General features: G+C 41.9%; 1 protein-coding gene and 1 long non-coding RNA gene across 4 annotated transcripts in view; one reads left to right on the top strand and one right to left on the bottom strand.

Moving 5' to 3' along the window:
* The window catches only part of LOC110527764 (chemokine-like protein TAFA-2), a 182,642-nt gene that overhangs the window by 54,629 nt on the left and 104,340 nt on the right, over positions 1–23,673 (top strand). The window lies entirely within an intron of this gene.
* The window catches only part of LOC149982525 (uncharacterized), a 419,448-nt gene continuing 395,864 nt past the window's right edge, over positions 90–23,673 (bottom strand). For both annotated transcript variants that reach the window (XR_016497219.1, XR_016497218.1), the window contains exons 2-4: positions 15,333–15,425; positions 2,670–3,178; positions 90–2,547 (exon numbers count right to left, since the gene is read on the bottom strand). This is a non-coding gene — a long non-coding RNA (uncharacterized LOC149982525). The remainder of the gene's footprint in view (positions 2,548–2,669; positions 3,179–15,332; positions 15,426–23,673) is intronic.

The following is a 23,673-nucleotide window of genomic DNA, read 5'->3' as shown; positions in this document are numbered from 1 at the left end:
CTATAACCCCCAGCCACATCGAGTGGTGGAAAAAGTACTAAAACTGTCATACTTCAGTAAAAGTATTAATCATTTAAAATGACAAAAAATTTCTCTTTATTTTTTTTATTGACTGATAGCCAGCGGCACACTCCAACACTCAGACATAATTTACAAACAAAGCATTTTTGTTTAGTGAGTCTGCCAGATCAGATACAGTAGGGATCTTCTCTTGATAAGTGTGTGAATTGGACAATATCCCTGTAAAAAGTAATTTTGGGTGTCAGGGAAAACATATGGAGTAAAAAGTCAGAATGTAGTGAAGTAAAAGTTGCCATAAATAGAAATAGTAAAGCAATGTAGAAACCGCCCAAAAAATATTTAAGTAGTACTTTAAAGTATTTTTTACTTAAGCACTTTTGACCACTGCTCAAATACCTTCACACCATACATTAGCATACTTTATATGCTGTTACACATGCACTTATCACATAGTATTCCATACATACATTAAGGCCATGCAAGTTGAGTTGAAAACTGAATGAGGTGCACATGTACAGTACATAAACAGATGCATGTGCCATTAACACAACTGTTGGGGTCACTTAGAAATGTCCTTGTTTTTGAAAGAAAACCTTTTTTTTGTCCACTAAAATAACAACAAATTGATCAGAAATACAGTGTAGACATTGTTGATTTTGTAAATGGCAATTGCAGCTTGAAACGGCTGATTTTCTATGGAATAACTACATAGGCGTACAGAGGCCCATCATCAGCAACCATCACTCCTGTGTTCCAATGGCATGTTGTGTTAGCTAATCCAAGTTTATCATTTTAAAAGGCAAATTGATCATTAGAAAACCCTTTTACAATTATGTTAGCACAGCTGATAACTGTTGTTCTGATTAAAGAAGCAATACAACTGGACTTCTTTAGACTAGTTGAGTATCTGGAACATCAGCATTTGTGGTTTCGATTATAGGCTCAAAATGGCCAGAAACAAAGACTTTCTTCTGAAACTCGTCAGTCTATTCTTGTTCTGAGAAATGAAAGCTGTTCCATGTGAGAAATTGCCAAGAAACTGAATATCTCGTACAACGCTGTGTACTGCTCCCTTCACAGAACAGTACAAACTGGCTCTGACCAGAATAGAAAGAGGAGCGGGTGGCCCCGGTGCACAACTGAGCAAGAGGACAAGTACATTAGTTTGAGAGACAGACTCCTCACAAGTCCTCAACTGGCAGCTTCATTAAATAGTACCCGCAAATCACCAGTCTCAACGTCAACAGTGAAGAGGCGACTCCGGGATGCTGGCCATCTTGGCAGAACACAGAGTAAGATTGGAAAAAGTGTTATAGACAGACGAATCTAAGTTTTAGGTGTTCGGATCACAAAGAAGAGCATTCGTGAGATGCAGAAAAAATGAAAAGATGCTGGAGTGCTTGACGCCATCTGTCAAGCATGGTGGAGGCAATGTTATGGTCTGGGGGTGCTTTGGTGGTTGTAAAGTGGGAGATTTGTACAGGGTAAAAGGGATCTTGAAAAAAAGGCTATGACTCAATTTTGCAACACCACACCATACCCTGTGGACGGTGCTTAATTGGAGCCAATTTCCTCCTACAACAGGACAATGACCCAAAGCACAGCTCCAAACTATGCAAAAACTATTTAGGGAAGAAGCAGTCAGCTGTTATTCTGTCTATAATGGAGTGGCCAGCACAGTCACCGGATCTCAACCCTATTGAGCTGTTGTGGGAGCAGCTTGACCGTATGGTACGTAAGAAGTGCCCATCAAGCCAATCCAATTTGTGGGAAGTGCATCAGGAAGCATGGGGCAAAATCTCTTTAGATTACCTCAACAAATTGACAACAAGAATGCCAAAGGTCTGCAAGGCTGTAATTGCTGCAAATGGAGGATTCTTTGAAAGGACACAATGATTATTTCATTATTTATAACCTTGTCAACGTCTTGACTATATTTCCTATTCTCATTTTGCAACTCATTTCACGTATGTTTTCATGGAAAACAAGGACTTTTTCTAAAGTGACCCCAAACTTTTGAACGGTAGTGTATTTATGTGAATGCGCCATCTATTTGCGTGGTGGACACTTGATATGGTCACATGCTATTGTTGTGTTATTTCACAAAATCATGTTACGACCACATCAATAAGTCTTGCTAAGTGATGGGTCTCTACAGAAAATCCGTAGAGCAGCAGGACAAAAAGAATGTAGCAGCAACGTATGTGTGTTAAGAGAGAGTCATTTGAATAGAGGCATGCAGAAAGTGCTGATGAACGGTCCGTCCGGAATCCATATTCGAGAGCATGTTTCTGTCCTGCCCTTGACTTTGGCTCAGGGCATGTGATGTCCATAGCCTCTTCGTCGCAAAACTCCTTAATCTTCTCAAAAACACGTTTGTCTAGCTGTGTCCAGTCCAAGTGGTGCTTGTACAGGCAGACCATCTATGGGAGGAAGGATGTCAGCGTTACGTAGCAGCTGAAACCTGGTCCCGACAGTCCGAACGCTCTTTGGCGACAACAACACCAGGCTCCAGAGCATCGAAAGCTGTAAAACAGGAAATAAAAAAACAAACTGAGAAGACATTACAAACCTGCACAACATCAATTCACCTCCCAAGTTTAGATAAGAAGAATAACCTCATGCAATGCAATGAAAATCATTTTCACCTGAAGTGCTTGTACTGTAGCAGTACGGAGTCTGGTTTTGATGCTAGGACATAGCTTTCCACCAGCACCGTACCATCCTCCAGTTCAACCAGCTGTGGGATGTTGACCCCTGTCACAGTGCTGTCCTTCACAACACCAGCAATCTCAGACAAAGTGTTCACTCTGGTCTTTCTTAAGTGCTACTTGATGAGGCCGAAGCACCAGTCTGGGGCAAACTTGGTGTGGCCTGGGATCAGGAAGTGAAGGTCCAGACTTTGGTGGTGCTTGTGCTTGGTCCACCAGGCACAATAACAGAGCACAAACTTGTTCTTGTTTTGGCCCCTGCAGTTATCACAATTCAGGTCCACACGTGTTTCCTCCAACTCCGTAGTTGGTGAAGAACTGGTGCATGTAGTTGATGACTGCACTGCTGCCTTTGCTTGCTTGGGCCAGCTCTCTTTTTGATGGGAGGTGTTAGACCATTCTCCTTGTATGACTGGTGAAGGAGAGTCAGGTGTGTTCTCCTTATGCTGAAAGACAAATTCCAGATACAAATATTTGAGCATTAGGCTATAACTAGCAATGTGAAATGGCATTCTGAGAAAACATCACTGAAGTTACACACAATTCATACACGGAAATTAATGTTAGCTAGCAAGCCAGCCATCTACCTTCAGCTAACATTAGCTAGCTAACAGCAAGCTTTAACTTGGGGTATTTTGTTTAGACATGTCACATTAATGTTAGCTAGCTAAAAAATGAACTATAATCACAATCCATAGATTAACGTTACTATCAATACAAACCGATTGTCATAGCTAAAGTTAACCAAATAAGTTAGGTTCAATGTTAACGTTAGCTAGCAAGCCAGCCATTGAACTCCAGCTGGCTAGCTGACAGCCTAACTTGCAACAAGAACAACTTTCTGACAAAATTAGAAACGTATAATATCTGGAAATGTAGCTAGATTCTTACCCATATACATGGATGAAAGCTTCACCGCAGACTGCAACCCCTTTCAATAAATAAGACGTCCTGTGTCGTTTCCGTTTAGTTTGCCCAGCTTGTTTGGCCCGTTGTGTTCCACCTATTTCAAAACTACTTACGTGACAGCAACACTGTTGATCGCCGTTTCTTCCCCATCACTGTCATCAGAAGACTCTACAATGTCTTCTTCAATGAAAATGTTTTTACCTAAAACAGGTATTTCCCCATTGTCTGACTCATTTTCAGAGTCAGAGCGAGTCAGCATGGCACAATTGTCCTCCAGAAAGTGGTCCATCACAATTTTTCCCACTGACTTTTGTTGATAGTGCCTGATTAATTCAGGGCAGCAATGTTATTGAGAGCTGTAGCAACTTATTTGCAGTTCTCCATGGCTAACATTATATCTTCAGAAAAAAAACTGCAGTAGAAAGGATTATCTACACAAATCGATCAGCTCATTTTATTGACACAAGATGCAACACCGCAGATCAAACTTCAATCAAACCAATCAAACTTATCTCTCGGCATGTCCAGCCCACTCATTATCTCAGCAAATCATGGCTAACGGGAAGGTTCCTGGCTTTTTCTTTGGCTAAACCAACTAGGCTTTTAATTTAACAATTTAACAAAGAAAGTTCAGAAGGAAGGAATTTCGGCCCAAAACTGCATTTGAATAATATATATTTTTTTTTACGTTTAAGCGGCTCTCCTGTGAAGTTGTGACTTGCAACGTACGCCTAGTTTCCTGAATCGGGTAATATATTTCATGTGCTCCTATGAACTTCACATTAGTGCTCATGTTTTCTTTTTTTACATGGAAATGTCCGTAAGCAAATGCTGCTGGTTATGGTTTGTCCAGATCTGTGTCGTTGAGGGGACACAAATCACATAGCAAAATGAATCCAACCCAGCTAACCATGTTGATTCTGAATTACAGTATTCGGTCAATACAGGAGCGGAGACCCTGATAAATAAATCAATTAGAAAGTGACCATGCACATTTATGCAACACCTCCCCAGGCCTCTTGTCTCCTCTCTTCTCCTCTCTTCCCCTCCCTGTATAAAATCTGCTCTCTCTGCTGCTGCTGGACTCTGTAAACAATGTCCAAACTGGATTGATTAAAGCTTCTTTCCCTACTAAAACCCATCTGTTGGGCCAATCAGGGCCCACTCCACTGCATCACCCAATCTGTGCCCCTGAGCTGTGTTTAATCCCAGGGCTTACATTAAAAGAGCAGGCTTGTAGTGGGGTTTCACTCTCCACGAGCAGGACAGGACTAATTCAGATCAGCTTTGAGAGCAGTGGTTACAGGAATTAGGCGATGGAGCCTCAGTCAGCCACATGATCCACAGCACCAGCCACCAGCAGCCCTCACAGATTGAACTGTTGAATTTAGCATTTCATAGCCCCAGCCTCCCCATTCCCAACGTATGCATTACTTGTCCTCTGGGCCATATTGAATATGTGCGGCAGCGCTAAGTGGAAAAGAGTGTTAAATGTGGTTAAAGGGGATGGAGGGGATAAAGACATGTAATACGAGGAAATCCTCTCTCTCTCTCTCTCTCTCTCTCTCTCTCTCTCTCTCTCTCTCTCTCGCTCTCTCTTCAGGACTATGGACAGGGGCAGAGCCAGCCGTGATGCTGCATCGTAATAATAGTGAATAGTGGAGTGCTGCTCACTGACCCGTGTCTCCTGTCAGACCAGGCTGAGCATATGGCTGCAATGTAGAGGCACTACTACTCACTGCACCCCAGAGCCAAATCGCATGAGGAAACGGTGCACACTCTGTTAGTGGGTTTTGATGCGGCTGGCTCACAAGTTCTGGGTTAATTGACACACAGTAACCATCTACATCTCTCTTGACGTCTATCTCACTGCTGTCAGTGACAGCTGACAGAAACACACATTGAAGCAGTGCTTGTGAATATGGTTCAGTTGCGGCCAAATATGTGACCAGATTCAGGAAACTAGGCTTATGTCGCAAGTCACAACTTCACAGGAGAGCCTTTTGAACTTTTTTTTTCTTCATCAAAATTCGTTTTTCTGGGCAGAAATGCCTTCTCGAACATGTGAAGTTTAATGTGCCTTACTATCAAACGTGTATGTCATCTGTAAATCCGAATAAAATTGTTAAATTAGGATCCTAGTTGGTTTAGCCAAAGAAAAAGGCAGCATCCTTCCCGCCAGCCATGTTTGGCTGAGATAATGAGTGGGCTGGACATGCCTAGAGATGAGTTTGGATTGGTTGGTGTTGCATCTTGTGTCTATAAAATGAGCCCGCTGTAAACCGTAAATAATCGTTTCCACGGTAGTTTTTTCCCCAAAATATATTATGTTAGCAATGGAGAACTGCAAATACAGTGCCTTGCGAAAGTATTCGGCCCCCTTGAACTTTGCGACCTTTTGCCACATTTCAGGCTTCAAACATAAAGATATAAAACTGTATTTTTTGTGAAGAATCAACAACAAGTGGGACACAATCAAATCAAATCAAATTTTATTTGTCACATACACATGGTTAGCAGATGTTAATGCGAGTGTAGCGAAATGCTTGTGCTTCTAGTTCCGAGCTGTAGCAATCAGCGAGCTGTAGCAATCATGAAGTGGAACGACATTTATTGGATATTTCAAACTTTTTTAACAAATCAAAAACTGAAAAATTGGGCGTGCAAAATTATTCAGCCCCTTTACTTTCAGTGCAGTAAACTCTCTCCAGAAGTTCAGTGAGGATCTCTGAATGATCCAATGTTGACCTAAATGACTAATGATGATAAATACAATCCACCTGTGTGTAATCAAGTCTCCGTATAAATGCACCTGCACTGTGATAGTCTCAGAGGTCCGTTAAAAGCGCAGAGAGCATCATGAAGAACAAGGAACACACCAGGCAGGTCCGAGATACTGTTGTGAAGAAGTTTAAAGCTGGATTTGGATACAAAAAGATTTCCCAAGCTTTAAACATCCCAAGGAGCACTGTGCAAGCGATAATATTGAAATGGAAGGAGTATCAGACCACTGCAAATCTACCAAGACCTGGCCGTCCCTCTAAACTTTAAGCTCATACAAGGAGAAGACTGATCAGAGATGCAGCCAAGAGGCCCATGATCACTCTGGATGAACTGCAGAGATCTACAGCTGAGGTGGGAGACTCTGTCCATAGGACAACAATCAGTCGTATATTGCACAAATCTGGCCTTTATGGAAGAGTGGCAAGAAGAAAGCCATTTCTTAAAGATATCCATAAAAAGTGTTGTTTAAAGTTTGCCACAAGCCACCTGGGAGACACACCAAACATGTGGAAGAAGGTGCTCTGGTCAGATGAAACCAAAATTGAACTTTTTGGCAACAATGCAAAACGTTATGTTTGGCGTAAAAGCAACACAGCTGAACACACCATCCCCACTGTCAAACATGGTGGTGGCAGCATCATGGTTTGGGCCTGCTTTTCTTCAGCAGGGACAGGGAAGATGGTTAAAATTGATGGGAAGATGGATGGAGCCAAATACAGGACCATTCTGGAAGAACCTGATGGAGTCTGCAAAAGACCTGAGACTGGGACGGAGATTTGTTTTCCAACAAGACAATGATCCAAAACATAAAGCAAAATCTACAATGGAATGGTTCAAAAATAAACATATCCAGGTGTTAGAATGGCCAAGTCAAAGTCCAGACCTGAATCCAATCGAGAATCTGTGGAAAGAACTGAAAACTGCTGTTCACAAATGCTCTCCATCCAACCTCACTGAGCTCGAGCTGTTTTGCAAGGAGGAATGGGAAAAAATGTCAGTCTCTCGATGTGCAAAACTGATAGACATACCCCAAGCGACTTACAGCTGTAATCGCAGCAAAAGGTGGCGCTACAAAGTATTAACTTAAGGGGGCTGAATAATTTTGCACGCCCAATAAATGTCGTTCCACTTCATGATTGTGTCCCACTTGTTGTTGATTCTTCACAAAAAAATACAGTTTTATATCTTTATGTTTGAAGCCTGAAATGTGGCAAAAGGTCGCAAAGTTCAAGGGGGCCGAATACTTTCGCAAGGCACTGTAGGTTGCTACTGCTCTCAATAACATTGCTGCCCTGAATGTTCAAAGGTCAGTGGGAAAAAGTTGTGATGGACAACTTTCTTGACGACGATTGTGCCATGCAATGCTGACTCTCTCATGTCATAACATGTTTTGAAATCAGTGGAACACAACGGGCCAAACAAGCTGTTCAAACTAAACGGAAACAACACAGGATATTCGATAAAAGGGGCTGCAGTCTGCCATAAATCTTTCATCCATGTATACAGGTAAGAATCTAGCTACAGTTCCAGATATTATACGTTTCTAATTTTGTCAGAAAGCCTGCTGTTAGCTAGCCAGCTGGAGTTCGATGGCTGGCTTGCTAACTAGGAGTGAACCTAATGTTATTTGGTTAACTTTAGCTAGGTATGGCAATCGGTTTGTATTGCTAGTAACGTTACTCTATGGATTGGGATTATAGTTCATTTTTTAGCTCACTAACATTAATGTGACATGTCTAAACAATAGCTAGCTATGTTATAGCTATGACAATCGGTATGTATTGCCAGTTAAAGCTTCCTGTTAGCTAGCCAGTTGACGTTAGATGGCTGGCTAGCTACAGTAACTAACGTTACCTGTCTGAACTGTGTGTAGTGATCTTATCTCAGAATGCCATTTTGCATCTATTGTATAACAATGCTAAAATATTTGTATCTGGAATTTGTCTTTCAGCATTAATCAGTAGAACACGCCTGACTCTAATCCACCAGTCATACAAGGAGAATAGTCTAATAGTCTCCCATCAAAAAGAGAACTGGCCCAAGCAAGTAAAGGCAGCAGCGCAGTCAACTACATGCACCATTTTTTTCACCAACTACGGAGTTCGGGACATATGTGTGGGCCTGAATTGTGATAACTGCAATGGTCAAAATAAGAACACTTTTGTGCTCTGGTATTGTGCCTGGTGGACCATGCACAAGCTCCACCACAGTCTGGACCTTCACTTCCTGATCACAGGCCACATCAAGTTTGCCCCCGACTGACTGGTGCTTCGGCCTCATCAAGCAGCGCTACAGAAAGACCAAAGTGAACACTGTCTGAGATTGCTGGTGTTGTGAAGGACAGCACTGTGATAGGCGTCAACATCCCACAGCTGGTTGGACTGGAGGATAGTACGGTGCTGGTGGAAAGCTATGGCTGGCAACAACATCTGACTCTGTACTTCAGGCTGCTGCCACGAATCAAGCAGTACCAGCACTTCAGGTGAAAATCATATTCATTGCACTGCATGAGGTTATTCTTCTTATCTAAACTTGGGAGGTGAATTGATGTTGTGCAGGGTTGTAATAACTTCAGATTTTTTTGCTATTGCCTGTTTTACAGCTTCGATGCTCTGGAGCAGGTTTCAGCTGCTGCGCAACGCTGACATCCTTCCTCCCATAGATGGTCTGCCTGTAAATCACCACCTGGACTGGACACAGCTAGACAAACTATATTTTTGACAAGATCAGGGAGTTTTGCAACGAAGAGGCTTTGGACAACACATGCCCTGCGCCAAAGTCAAGGGCAGGACAGAAACAGACTCTCCGACTATAGATTACATTGTTCATGCATGGTTTGGGCGGACCAGTCATCAGCACTATCTGCAGTGCCTCTATTCACATGACTCTCTTCCAAAACACACGCCATACGATGCTGCAATTTTCTTTCTATCCAGCTCAGCCACTTTACCCCTGATTGTATGCATAGTTATATGCACATCAAACCTCATCAGCCACTGATATCGTTATTGGTATTGTTCTTTGTCAAACTGTATATTTTATTTATATTGAAAATATTTCTGATATTGCTACTATGCAAGTAATCATTTGGCTGTACCGTTTACACCTTCTGTCGAGACCATCTGCTTAGCAAGACTTAGCAGAATATTGATATATGTGGTCGTAACATGATTTTGTGACATACCACAACAATATCATGTGACCGTATCAAGTGTCCACCGCTTAAATATATGGCGCATGCATCTGTTTATGCACTGTGCATGTGCACCTCGCTCAGGTTTCAACTCAGGTTGCATGGCCTTAACTTATGTATGGAATGCTATGTGATAAGTGCATGTGTAGCAGTATATGAAGTATGCTAATGTACTGGTGTGAAGGCATTTGGACAGTGATGTAAAAATACTTTAAAGTACTACTTAAGTTGTTTTTTGTGGTATCTGTACATTACTATTTGTATTTTTGGAAAATTTTACTTCACTACATTCGTAAAGAAAATAATGTACTTTTTACTCCATACATTTTCCTTGACACCCAAAAGTACTTGTTACTTTTTTCAATTCAAACACTTATCAAGAGAACATCCCTGGTCATCCATACTGCCTCTGATCTGTCAGACTCACTAAACACAAATGCTTTGTTTGTAAATTATGCAGGAGTGTGCCCTTGGCTATCCATCAATAAAAAATAATACAATTGTGCCGTCTGGTTTGCTTAATATAAGGAAGTTGAAATGGTTTATACTTTTACTCAAGTATGACAATTTAGTACTTTTTCCACCACTGGATGTGGCTGGGCGTTATAGCATTTCTTTCATATCCCATCAATTTAGACAAGTGTATCTGGGTAAGCATCATCTAGTATTTTTATCTGGACACTTTCTGTTTACCTGGAATTTTTCATTATTGTAAGCTACTATCACTTGTATTCTTTAGCACATCACCTCATGTGAATCCTTAAAAAGATGGGTGGGGCTGGCTTCTGTTATCATGAAGTGCTTTGAGAGACTAGTCATGGATCATGTCTTCTCCACCTCACCGGCCAACCACCCTAGACCCACTTCAGTTTGCATACCGCCCCAACAGGTCCACAGACGACGCAATCGCCATCACACTGCACACTACCCTATTCCATCTAGATAAAAAGAATACCGACAGTTGAAGTCGGAAGTTTACATACACTTAGGTTGGAGTCATTAAAACACGTTTTTCAACCACTCCACAAATTTCTTCTTAACAAACTATAGTTTTGGCAAATCGGTTAGGACATCTACTTTGTGCATGACACAAGTCATTTTTCCAACAATTGTTTACAAACAGATTATTTCACCCACCTTATTGTGGGAAGCTTGTGGAAGACTACCTGAAACGTTTAACCCAAGTTAAACAATTTAAAGGCAATGCTACCAAATACTAATTGAGTGTATGTAAACTTCTGACCCACTGGGAATGTGATGAAAGAAATAAAAGCTGAAATAAATCATTCTCGCTACCATTATTCTGACATTTCACAATCTTAAAATAAAGTGGTGATCCTAACTGACCTAAGACATGGACTTTTTACGAGGAGTAAATGTCAGGAATTGTGAAAAACTGAGTTTAATGTATTTGGCTGAGGTGTATTTAAACTTCCAACTTCAACTCAACTTCAACAAAAACATCCTATGGCGTTCTGCATTAGCATCGAACAGCCCCCGTGATATGCAGCTGTTCAGGGAAGCTAGAAACCATTATACACAGGCAGTTAGAAAAGCCAAGGCTAGCTTTTTCAAGCAGAAATTTGCTTCTTGCAACACTAACTCAAAAAAGTTCTGGGACACTGTAAAGTCCATGGAGAATAAGAACACCTCCTCCCAGCTGCCCACTGCACTGAAGATAGGAAACACTGTCACCACTGATAAATCCACCATAATTGAAAATTTCAATAAGCATTTTTCTACTGCTGGCCATGCTTTCCACCTGGCTACTCCTACCCCTGTCAACAGCACTGCACCCCCAACAGCAACTCGCCCAAGCCTTCCCCATTTCTCCTTCTCCCAAATCCATTCAGCTGATGTTCTGAAAGAGCTGCAAAATCTGGACCCCTACAAATCAGCCGGGCTAGACAATCTGGACCCTTTCTTTCTAAAATTATCTGCCGAAATTGTTGCCACCCCTATTACTAGCCTGTTCAACCTCTCTTTCGTGTCGTCTGAGATTCCCAAAGATTGGAAAGCAGCTGCGGTCATCCCCCTCTTCAAAGGGGGGGACACTCTTGACCCAAACTGCTACAGACCTATATCTATCCTACCATGCCTTTCTAAGGTCTTCGAAAGCCAAGTCAACAAACAGATTACCGACCATTTTGAATCTCACCATACCTTCTCTGCTATGCAATCTGGTTTCAGAGCTGGTCATGGGTGCACCTCAGCCACGCTCAAGGTCCTAAACGATATCTTAACCGCCATCGATAAGAAACATTACTGTGCAGCCGTATTCATTGATCTGGCCAAGGCTTTCGACTCTGTCAATCACCACATCCTCATCGGCAGACTCAACAGCCTTGGTTTCTCAAATGATTGCCTTGCCTGGTTCACCAACTACTTCTCTGATAGAGTTCAGTGTGTCAAATCGGAGGGTCTGTTGTCCGGACCTCTGGCAGTCTCTATGGGGGTGCCACAGGGTTCAATTCTTGGACCGACTCTCTTCTCTGTATACATCAATGAGGTCGCTCTTGCTGCTGGTGAGTCTCTGATCCACCTCTACGCAGACGACACCATTCTGTATACTTCCGGCCCTTCTTTGGACACTGTGTTAACAACCCTCCAGGCAAGCTTCAATGCCATACAACTCTCCTTCCGTGGCCTCCAATTGCTCTTAAATACAAGTAAAACTAAATGCATGCTCTTCAACCGATCGCTACCTGCACCTACCCGCCTGTCCAACATCACTACTCTGGACGGCTCTGACTTAGAATACGTGGACAACTACAAATACTTAGGTGTCTGGTTAGACTGTAAACTCTCCTTCCAGACCCATATCAAACATCTCCAATCCAAAGTTAAATCTAGAATTGGCTTCCTATTTCGCAACAAAGCATCCTTCACTCATGCTGCCAAACATACCCTTGTAAAACTGACCATCCTACCAATCCTCGACTTTGGCGATGTCATTTACAAAATAGCCTCCAATACCCTACTCAACAAATTGGATGCAGTCTATCACAGTGCAATCCGTTTTGTCACCAAAGCCCCATATACTACCCACCATTGCGACCTGTACGCTCTCGTTGGCTGGCCCTCGCTTCATACTCGTCGCCAAACCCACTGGCTCCATGTCATCTACAAGACCCTGCTAGGTAAAGTCCCCCCTTATCTCAGCTCGCTGGTCACCATAGCATCTCCCACCTGTAGCACACGCTCCAGCAGGTATATCTCTCTAGTCACCCCCAAAACCAATTCTTTCTTTGGCCGCCTCTCTTTCCAGTTCTCTGCTGCCAATGACTGGAACGAACTACAAAAATCTCTGAAACTGGAAACACTTATCTCCCTCACTAGCTTTAAGCACCAACTGTCAGAGCAGCTCACAGATTACTGCACCTGTACATAGCCCACCTATAATTTAGCCCTATCAACTACCTCTTTCCCAACTGTATTTAATTAATTTATTTATTTTGCTCCTTTGCACCCCATTATTTTTTATTTCTACTTTGCACATTCTTCCATTGCAAAACTACCATTCCAGTGTTTTACTTGCTATATTGTATTTACCTTGCCACCAAGGCCTTTTTTGCCTTTACCTCCCTTCTCACCTCATTTGCTCACATTGTATATAGACTTGTTTATACTTTATTATTGACTGTATGTTTGTTTTACTCCATGTGTAACTCTGTGTTGTTGTATCTGTCGAACTGCTTTGCTTTATCTTGGCCAGGTCGCAATTGTAAATGAGAACTTGTTCTCAACTTGCCTACCTGGTTAAATAAAAAATAAATAAAAAAACTGTATGTAAGAATGCTGTTCATTGACTACAGCTCAGTATTCAACACCATACTACACTCCAAGCTCATCATCAAGCTGGAGGACCTGGGTCTCAACCCCGCCCTGTGCAATTGGGTCCTGGACTTCCTAACAGGTGGTCCCCAGGTGGTGAAGGTAGGAAACAACATCTCCACTTTGCTGATCCACAATGCTGGGGCCCTACAAGGGTGCGTGCTCAGCCCCCTACTGTACTCCCTGTTCACCCACGACTGCATGGCTATGCACGCCTACAACTCTATCATCAAGTATTCAGACGACACTCTGAATTTGGTTTGACACCCAAAACCCTGACAAACTTTTATAGATGCACAATCGAGGGCATCCTGTTGGGCTGTATCACAGCCTGGTATGGCAACCGCACTGCCCTCAACCAGAAAAATTCTCCAGAGGGTGGTGTGGTCTGCACAACGCATCACCGGGTCAAACTACCTGCCCTCCATGACACCTACAGCACCAGATGTCACGGGAAGGCGAAACAGATCATCAAGGACATCAACCACCACTGCCTGTTCACACAGCTACCATCCAGAAGGCGGGGTCAGTACAGGTGCATCAGTACAGGTGCATCAAAACTGGGACCGAGAGACTGAAAAACAGCTTCTATCTCAAGGTGCAATATCTCATATTGCACCTTGCCTATGCCGCTCAGCCATCACTCATCCATATACTTACATGTACTGTACATATTCTCATTCAAGACTTTATATGTGTGTGTATTAGGTAGTTGTTGGGGAATTGTTAGATTACTTGTTAGATATTACTGCACTGTCAGAACTAGAAGCACAAGCATTTCGCTACACTCGCATTAACGTCTGCTAACCATCTGTACACATTTTATTTTTGTAAACTTCAGTTTACAGTTTTCATTTAGAAAATGAAGACAAATGGCATAAACAAAATTATTGTCAACCTGGAGTTACTACTTGGTTGCACAGCCTTTGGCCAAGATAACTGCCGACAAATGCTTCAATAAGGTATGGAGACCAGTGGCGATTTTAGCATGTAAATCTTGGTGGGGCAAACTCAACAATTTTTTTTAAGATGCATTCCAGCAAAGCCACTACACAACATTTTATTATTTATTAGAACAAAGTGGTCTAAAAAGGAAAATAAAATCACAAGGATCAACTTTTATAGACAATATACCGACACACAGACAGCACATTGCGCAAACAAAACAACCCTTGCAATATCAACTGAAATTACATGGGTCTATTACTGAATTTTTGTTGAAAAAATATACTTCAATGTGAAGAGACTGTCACTAGAAAACATGGTTACACACCCAACAACAGTATATAGTATCCCATCTGGTGAAGAAAAGCAAATTAGCAAATTATAATACATAAAGTAAGCAAAACAACATTGGCTAAAATGATGAATAAGATACTAATGAGATATATACGTACCTATATAAGGAATATACCGATTGAGATGTACAAACTATGGCATAAGGGAACGATGAGCAGATAAGAGACAAGCATTCATTTTGAGTTAATGACATTGACATTAATGAGCAAGTAGTCGATATAACTATTTGTTCAGCACTTTTGAAATGTACAGCGACCAAATTCAGAACATGGGCCGTTCTTACATTATTCTCCCTGTACACCAAGTCAGTACCGTAGGATAAATAGCAGGGGTATATAAACAGACAATGAAACCTCTTACAATATTCAATGAGGACATTCCTCTAAAACAAGCTATAGGCTACATGTGCACCACCAAGTCAGTAGGTTAAGTTCTGAGGGGGAGAAGGACCAAATTCTTAGCTGCTAACAGCTTACTACACAACATACGCTTAGTATTACTTTCTTAGCTGCTGTATACATATCTCCCGGGCATATTACATCATTTATGTAGCAGTATACAATATAGATTTTTGGACTCACCGTTGTTGTGCTGTGCTCAATTGAATGTGGCGTGGCGATCCTTCTCATGGACAAACTTGGCCATCAAACCTTGTCATCAATGTCTGGCATTCTCTGGATTAAAAAAAAACATCAACAAGGTTGAATCATGACATCAGTGATCTTCAGGCCAAAGCTCTAGAAAGAGGACCGAGATCCCCACTTGTAAATCCGAGTTGGATGACCGTTCAAAACGTAATTTCCGATCTCGTTTTTTCCAGTTGTTTTGAACACAGCTGATCCATGGTTTTGCATGTGTATGTTTATCCTTTTCAAATCAAATTGTATTTGTACAACAGGTGTAGTACACCTTACCGCGAAATGCTTACTTACAAGCCCTTAACCAAAAATGCAGTTTTCATGAAAATATACATATATTTAAGAAAATGTTTACTAAATAAACTAAAGTAAAAATAATAAAAAGGAGCACAATAAAAAAACAATATTGAGGCTATATACAGGGGATACCGATACCGAGTCAATGTGACAGGGTACATGTTAGTTGAGGTAATTTGTACATTTAGGTAGGGGTAAAGTGACACTGCATAGATAATGAGCAGCGAGTAGCAGCAGTGTAAAAACAAAGGGGGGCTGTCCATTTGATTAATTATTCAGGAGTCATATGGCTTGGGGGTAGAAGATGTTAAGGAGCCTTTTGGACCTAGACTTAGGAGCCTTTTGGACCTAGACTCCGGTACTGGGCTGTACGCACTACCCTCTGTAGTGCCTTATGGTCGGATGCCGAGCAGTTGCCATACCAGCGGTGATGCAACCGGTCAGGACGCTCTCGATCATGCAGCTATAGAACATTTTGAGGATCTGGGACCCATGCCAAATCTTTTCAGTCTCCTGAGTGGGAACAGGCATTGTCGTGCCCTCTTCAAGACTTTCTTGGTGTGTTTGGACCATGTTAGTTTGTTGGTAATGTGGACACCAATTTACTTGAAACTCTCGATCCGCTCCACTTAAGCCCCGTCGATGTGAATGGGGGCGTGTTCGGTCCACCTTTTCCTGTAGTCTACGATTATCTCCTTTGTCTTGCTCACATTGAGGGAGAGGTTGTAGTCTTGGCACCACACTGCCAGGTCTCTGACCTCCTCCCTATAGGCTGTCTCATCGTTGTTGGTGATCAGGACTACCACCGTTGTGTCGTCAGCAAACTTAATGATGGTGTTGGAGTTGTGCTTGGCCGTGCAGTTGTGGGTGAACAGGGAGTACAGGAGGGGACCAAGCACACACCCCTGAGATGCCCCCGTGTTGAGGATTAGCATGGCAGATGTGTTGATGCATACACTTACCACCTGGGGGTGGCCCGTCAGAAAGTCCAGGATCCAGTTGCAGAGGGAGTTGTTGCTTGCCTCGAAGCGAACAAAAATTGCATTTAGTCTGTCTGGTCGGCTTGCGTCACTGTGCTGCTCACGCCTGGGTTTTCCTTTGTAGTCCGTAATAGTTTGCAAACCCCGTCACATCCGACAAGCATCAGAGCCGGTGCAGTAAGATTCAGCCTTAGTCCTGTATTGACGCTTTGCCTCTTTGATGGCATAGCCAGATTTTTTATAAGCGTCCGGATTAGTGTCCTGCTCCTTGAAAGCTGCAACTCTAGCCTTAAGTTCGGTGTGGATGTTGCCTCTAATCCATGGCTTCTGGTTGGGATATGTACGTACGGTCACTGTGGGGACATCGTCGTCGATGCACTTATTGATGAAGCCGGTGACTAAGGTGGTATGCTCTTCAATGCCATTGGATGAATACTGGAACACATTCCAGTTTGTTCTAGCAAAACAGTCCTGTAGCTTAGCATCCACATCATCTGACCACTTCTGTATTGAGGGAGTCACTGGTACTCGTAATTAGGAGTAAAGAGGACAGAATAGCTTTCAAATGCATCTCTGTGTGTGGAGTAAAGGTGTTCTAAAGTTTTTTTCCTCTGGTTGCACATGTGGCATGCTAGTATTAATTAGGTAAAATGGATTTAAGTTTGCCTGCATTAAAGTCCCCGGCCATTAGGAGTGCCCGCTTCTGGATGAGCATTTTCTTGTTTGCTTATGGGCTTCTACAACTCGTTGAGTGCAGTATTAGTGCCAGTGTCGGTTTGTGGTGGTAAATTAACGGCTATGAAAAATATAGATGAAAACTGGTAGATTGTGTGGTCTTCAACTTATCATGAGGTACTCTACCTCTGGCGAGCAATACCTCGAGACTACGTTAATATTAGACATCGCGCACCAGCTGTTATTGACAAATAGACACCCACACCCCTCGTCTTACTGGACATAGCTGTTCTGTCCTGCAAATACACGGAAAACCCAGCCAACTGTGTATTATCCGTGTCGTCGTTCAGTCACAACTCTGTGAATCATAAGATATTACAGTTTTTAATGTCCCGTTGGTAGGATTATCTCGAACGGAGCTCATCCAGTTTATTCTCCAGTGATTGGACGTTGGCTAATATAACTGATGGTAGAGGCGGGTTACCCACTCGTGAACAAATTCTGACATGACACCCTGATCTAAGCCCCCTGTATATCCTTCCTTTCTTCATGTGAATGGCGGGGATTTGGGCCTTGTCTGGGAGCAACATTATATCCTTTGTGTCAGACTCATTAAAGAAAAAAATCTTTGTCCAGTTCCAGGTGAGTAATCGCTGTTCGGAAATCCAGAAGCTATTGTCGGTCATAAGAGATGGTAGCATCAACATTATGTACAAAATAAGTTACAAACAATGCAAAAAAACACACAAAATAGCACAATTGGTTAAGGGCCTGTAAAACGGCAGCCCACTGCCCCTCCACCACAGAAAGCACTGAGCTAGGCTGAAAGACCTGCATTTTGGAGCTGCCTTATTCAGTAAAGAGATCATGTTTGTATGCGGCTTTGGGTCAGTCACGGTGGTCAGGTATTCTGCCACTGTGTACTCTATGTTTAGGGTGAAATAGCATTCTAGTTTGCGTTGTCTTTTTGTTAATTCTTTCCAATGTGTCAAGTAATTATATTTTTGTTACCTCATGATTTGATTGGGTCTAATTGTTTTGCTGTCCTGGGGCTCTGTGGGGTCTGTTTGTGTTTGTGAACAGAGCCCCAGGACCAGCTTGCTTAGGGGACTCTTCTCCAGGGTCATCTTTCTGTAGGTGATGGCTTTGTTATGGAAGGTTTAGGAATTGCTTCCTTTTAGGTGGTTGTAGAATTTAACGGCTCTTTACTGGATTTTGATCATTAGCAGGTATCAGTCTAATTCTGCTCTGTATGCATATTTGGTGTTTTACGTTGTACACAGAGGATATTTTTGCAGAATTCTGCATGCAGAGTCTCAATTTGATATTTGTCCCATTTTGTGAAAATGGGTTCTATAACTGATTCCAAAATGTTTTTAGCCAGATCCTAATTGATATGTCAAATTTGATGTTCCTTTTGATGGCATAGATGGCCCTACTTGCCTTGTCTCTCAGATCGTTCACAGCTTTGTGGAAGTTACCTGTGGCGTTGATGTTTAAGCCGAAGTATGAATCATTTTTTTGCGTGCTCTAGGGAAACGGTGTCTAGATGGAATTTGTATTAGTTGTCCTGGCAACTACACCTTTATTGTAACACCATTATTTTTGTCTTACTGAGATTTACTGTCAGGGCCCAGGTCTGACAGAATCTGTGCAAAAGATCTAGGTGCTGCTGTAGACCCTCCTTGGTTGGGGACAGAAGCACCAGATAATCAGCAAACAGTAGACATTTGACTTCAGATTTTCTCTAATCTCTCTCTCTCTCTCTCTCCCTCTCTCTCTCTCTCTCTCTCTCTCTGCACACTCTCTCTCTGCACACTCTCTCTCTGCACACTCTCTCTCTCTGCACACTCTCTCTCTCTCTTTTCTTAGCTCATCTTACACGCCAGCACTCGATGCTAATGGCGCCTGTGAAGCTCAACTGAACCCAAATTAAGAAGTGCGATGTGACACACCTCCCCCAGGGTTAGGGGAGAAGCTCTGTGCTACATTTATTAGTCAGTGACTGCCCCTGGAAGTAATAGTCCAAGAATGTCTCGAGTTGGAAGTCTCTTAAACAAATTCCCCCTCCCCATGTTGTGAGCCCTTTCCTCTGACCCATATGATGGTGTTACTCAGTTCACAATGATAGCAGGAAGGTATTTCATCGAAAAAATCCGCCGGTGCTTTGTTGAAAGGAAGAATGCCAGAATATTATTCAGAGACTGAAGGCCATATTTTATAAATGTTTTTATCTTTTATCTTTCTGTCAAAGGAAGCACCCTGCTTTCATTTTTTTTAATTGCAATATTATTGCCCTCTTCAAAATTGCCCAAACAGTGGTTGTTGAAACACAAATAATTGAAGGTCACACAACCATGTTTGGGAGATTAACATTAATTTGTATAATGAAGAACAAAAGCTGAGTTAAAGCCTTCAAAAGGATGGCTGTGTAATTGATAACACAGCACATATCAACATTTACCTGAGTCTAGGTGTAACGCTATTATAATATGTGCTGTACTATCATTTCACATTTCCCTGAAAGCATTTTTCAACCTCTGGGCCTTGAGCTTCTTCCCCGCAGCATGGCATGACATGCCACCCAATTTTATCACTACAACATAAAGGTTGCTCACTTTTCAATTCTTCAGTTGAGGTTTTGACTACTACACTTTTGTCAGTTCTTCAAAATTAATCTAGCATTTTTCATCTGAGGATTTGACTTACTGTATTTTCAGCGTTAACTGGTTTTGTAGTGGCCTTTAAAGACATTTAACAGTTTCTACCAAATGTGTCTCTATGTGAAGAAGTGTTACAAGGTGTTCCAGCCGGGAGAGAGAGAAAGAGATAGTAGGGAGAGAGGGAAGAGGGATTAGTGGTTGCTCATTTAAAGGGATAGTTCACTCAAATTTCAAAATGACACTTTGGTTTCCTTAGCCTGTAAGCAGTCTCTGAACAAGGTATGACATCAATCCATGCTTTGGTTTTGTTTCCCTGGCAATGTTTCCACATGCTAACATTTGAGCAATTCCCATTTAAGTCATGCGACTGATTTATTTGAATTTTTCACGCATCATGTTCAGATCATCTGTAAGTAACTTTGTTGAGCTTCACACTCAATTTAAGATACTTTTGGATAATTTGGACATGATGCCAGAAAAATGCTAATATCAGTCCCATGACTTGGAAACAGTGACAGGGAAACTAAACCAAAGCATAGATTGCTGGTATACCTTGTTCATAGACTGCTTACAGTACACGGAAAACAATGTGTAATTTTGTAAATTGGGTGAACTATCTCTTTAAGTGGTGCTCTGTGTCACGGTTCATGTTGCAGTAATCCTACCTGACCCTATAACCAATGAAGACCAGGGATCTTTGCCCTATACATAGGGGATCACAAATGCATGTGGATGATGCAATGAATTACATTGTGTCTGTTAACAGATCATTTGACACTGTAATTAAAAACACCTCCCTCACAGCTTGGAATTAATCAATCCCCCTGAGAGGAGAAAAGAAGGAAGATAAGCTGAGAAGAATATCTTTAGAGCTTCTGGAGAGCCAGAGGTATATGGATACCATGAGGAGAGAAAGAGAGGGAGGAGGAAGACTATAGATGGTATGGCTGGAATAGAACGACAGAGGCATTAGAGAGAGAGAGAGAGAGAGGGATGGGAAAGAGAGAACAGAGAACAATTATGTTGTTGAATAGGTATAGGACACACACACACACACACACACAAACACACACACACACACACACACACACACACACACACACACACACACACACACACACACACACACACACACACACACACACACACACACACACACACACACACACACACACACACACACACACACACACACACACACACAGAGCAAGAGAAAGTGACCATCTGTGCAGCCCCTGGGCTTTTCCCTGTAGGCCCTGCCATAGGTCTGATAATGCAGGGACATGGGGACATGCTCAGTGAAGCAGTCATTAGTACCGGGGGGATGACATCTAAGCCCCAGGTCACCTGCAAGGGGCTAACTGGCAATTACGCATGTGTACAGTAGGAGTAGGACATACATAATAGTTTTACCTTCTACCCTTCCCTGTTGCTGTTTCCAGTGGGAATATTGATGCACATAGCCTACTGTGGCATCTATAACAAATATCCCCCCCCCCCCCCACTCCCCACTCAGGAACAGTGTAGATATGAGAGCAGCAGGAGTGCCAGTCATGCAACAGCAGTACTTCCTCTTCATCTTGTCAGTTTTCTTCTGCAGTGCCATCACACAAAGCAGACTTGGACAACACTTTACTTGACACCCAGTTTCATAACACGTTATGTCACAGTCATAACCATGTATAATATGTCAGAACAGCTGACATAACCTGTCATAATACAGTATGGTCATAAAACTGTCACGACCCATATATTTGTACTTGTTATGATATATATTGTGTTATTTTATGGCTGGTTATGACACCAACATAAGAGTGTCAAAATCCACATGAATTCAAATAGGTTTTTCTCTGCCAAGAAGTTTCCTTTCGTTTTAAAGTGCTTTTCTTAAATCCTTTGTTGTTGGTGCAATGAATTCTTTACAGTCATGTACATTTTTTTCAGCATATTTTAAATAACACTGTCATGAAGCATTATAATCATCCTGTGTCACTTGGACTAAGTAAATACACTTTATGACACTGTCAAGAAGCATTATGACCATCCTGTGTCACTTTACTTGGACTAAGAAAATACTCTTTATGACACTGTCAAGAAGAATTATGGCTTATCATAATCATACAAGCCAGATAGGCTAATCACGTACATGCCCTTATATCAGTCATCAGTAAAAAAATAAGTGTGTCTTGTCCCGCTCATGAACTCTGCCCCTGTGTTCATCCTAGTCATCAGCAACAAAGCATTGGGGTAGGTGCATGTCTGACGTCAATGTGTGTGCAATTCCAATGATAATGTAATATGGTCGCAATTTTTTTATTTGTTTTATTTATTTTATTTATTTACATACTGTTGACATGTAGGGTAGGGTGTAATGAAATGTTTTGTCTTGTGTGGTAGGTTTTGTGGGGTTTGCCACTCTTATGTAAGTGTAATAACCAGCCATAAAATAACTGGTAGGTACCATGGTAGGTTTTGTTGGTTTTTATATTCCTATGTAGGTGTCATAACCAGCCATGAAATAACACTATATGTCACAACCGGTCTAAATATACATCATGACAGTGTTTGCATAATGAAAATATATTCCTGCTGTACATACAGTATATGTATATAGTATATGTAACTTATATGGATTTTCTCATATGCGCCCAGTAGATATTCTGTGATTATATTCAGCAGCATTTCCTTGAGGAGTCGAGGGAGAGCCTGCATTCTCGCTTACCTGGCTATAAGTGAAATTAAACAGTCAACTCTATTCCCACTTGCAATTGTGTGCACACACCAAAAAAACGTGCCCTCATTTTATACTTTATATTAGCTCGCATAAATAGGCTGAAGCGTGCCCCGAAAACACAAACAACGGAAGACTCCCTGCAGGAAATGCACAACGGAGCAGCATAGAACAAAATCTATTGAAGGGACTTTTAAATGGAATTAAGCAGGCCTGTCAAAAAATTTGAACTGGCTTTGGGTTGAAAAAAGATTAATTTAGCTTTCTCTCTTCTGCCTCACTGCGTCTCCTTTTCCCAGAATGCACAAGGCCCTGCCAAGCGTCTGCAGCCAGATGTACAGCGGCTCACTGCAGATCTATTGCATACAACAACAACAAAAAATAACTCACAACAGAGTACAGCATCATTCCCCCACCGCGTATGAGGAAACACTCGCTAGCGACTGATGTTCTCTCATATCTAATTAGTGGGTTTCAAGCTCATTGCTCGGGTGTTGTCTTGGTAACAGATTTTTCATCTGTTTTTTTGTTTTTTTTAAATATATTTTCTTATTTTTACATGCATGAATTTGCACTTCTGCCCATCTTTAGGGATGTGGTTTAGTTGACCTGGATCAGGCCTTGAGAGTCTGAAGTTGGGCGTGGCTAAATGCCATGATGTACTGCTGCCAGACACCCATTGGGTCCCCCATGGCGATGAGAACAAAGACTCAAAGCTGGTAATGAGTCAAATGAAACCTCAAAATTGCACTGAGATTTAGCTTGTCCAAACATGTTAGGCAACTCAATTAGCAGACACCCAATTATTGTTGAGCTGCTCTCACAGGGGTTAGTGTTGTAAACACTTTCATTAACTACCAGCCAAATTAATACAATCTTAAACTATAAAACTAAACAAACAACAACACTAGACGGTGAGCAACATGGTTGACTTGTTA

This window comes from Oncorhynchus mykiss, chromosome 7 (genome assembly GCF_057628025.1).
Source record: "Oncorhynchus mykiss isolate SJ-2025 chromosome 7, ASM5762802v1, whole genome shotgun sequence".
NCBI lineage: Eukaryota > Metazoa > Chordata > Actinopteri > Salmoniformes > Salmonidae > Oncorhynchus > Oncorhynchus mykiss.
This window is presented reverse-complemented; position numbering and strand designations above follow the sequence as displayed.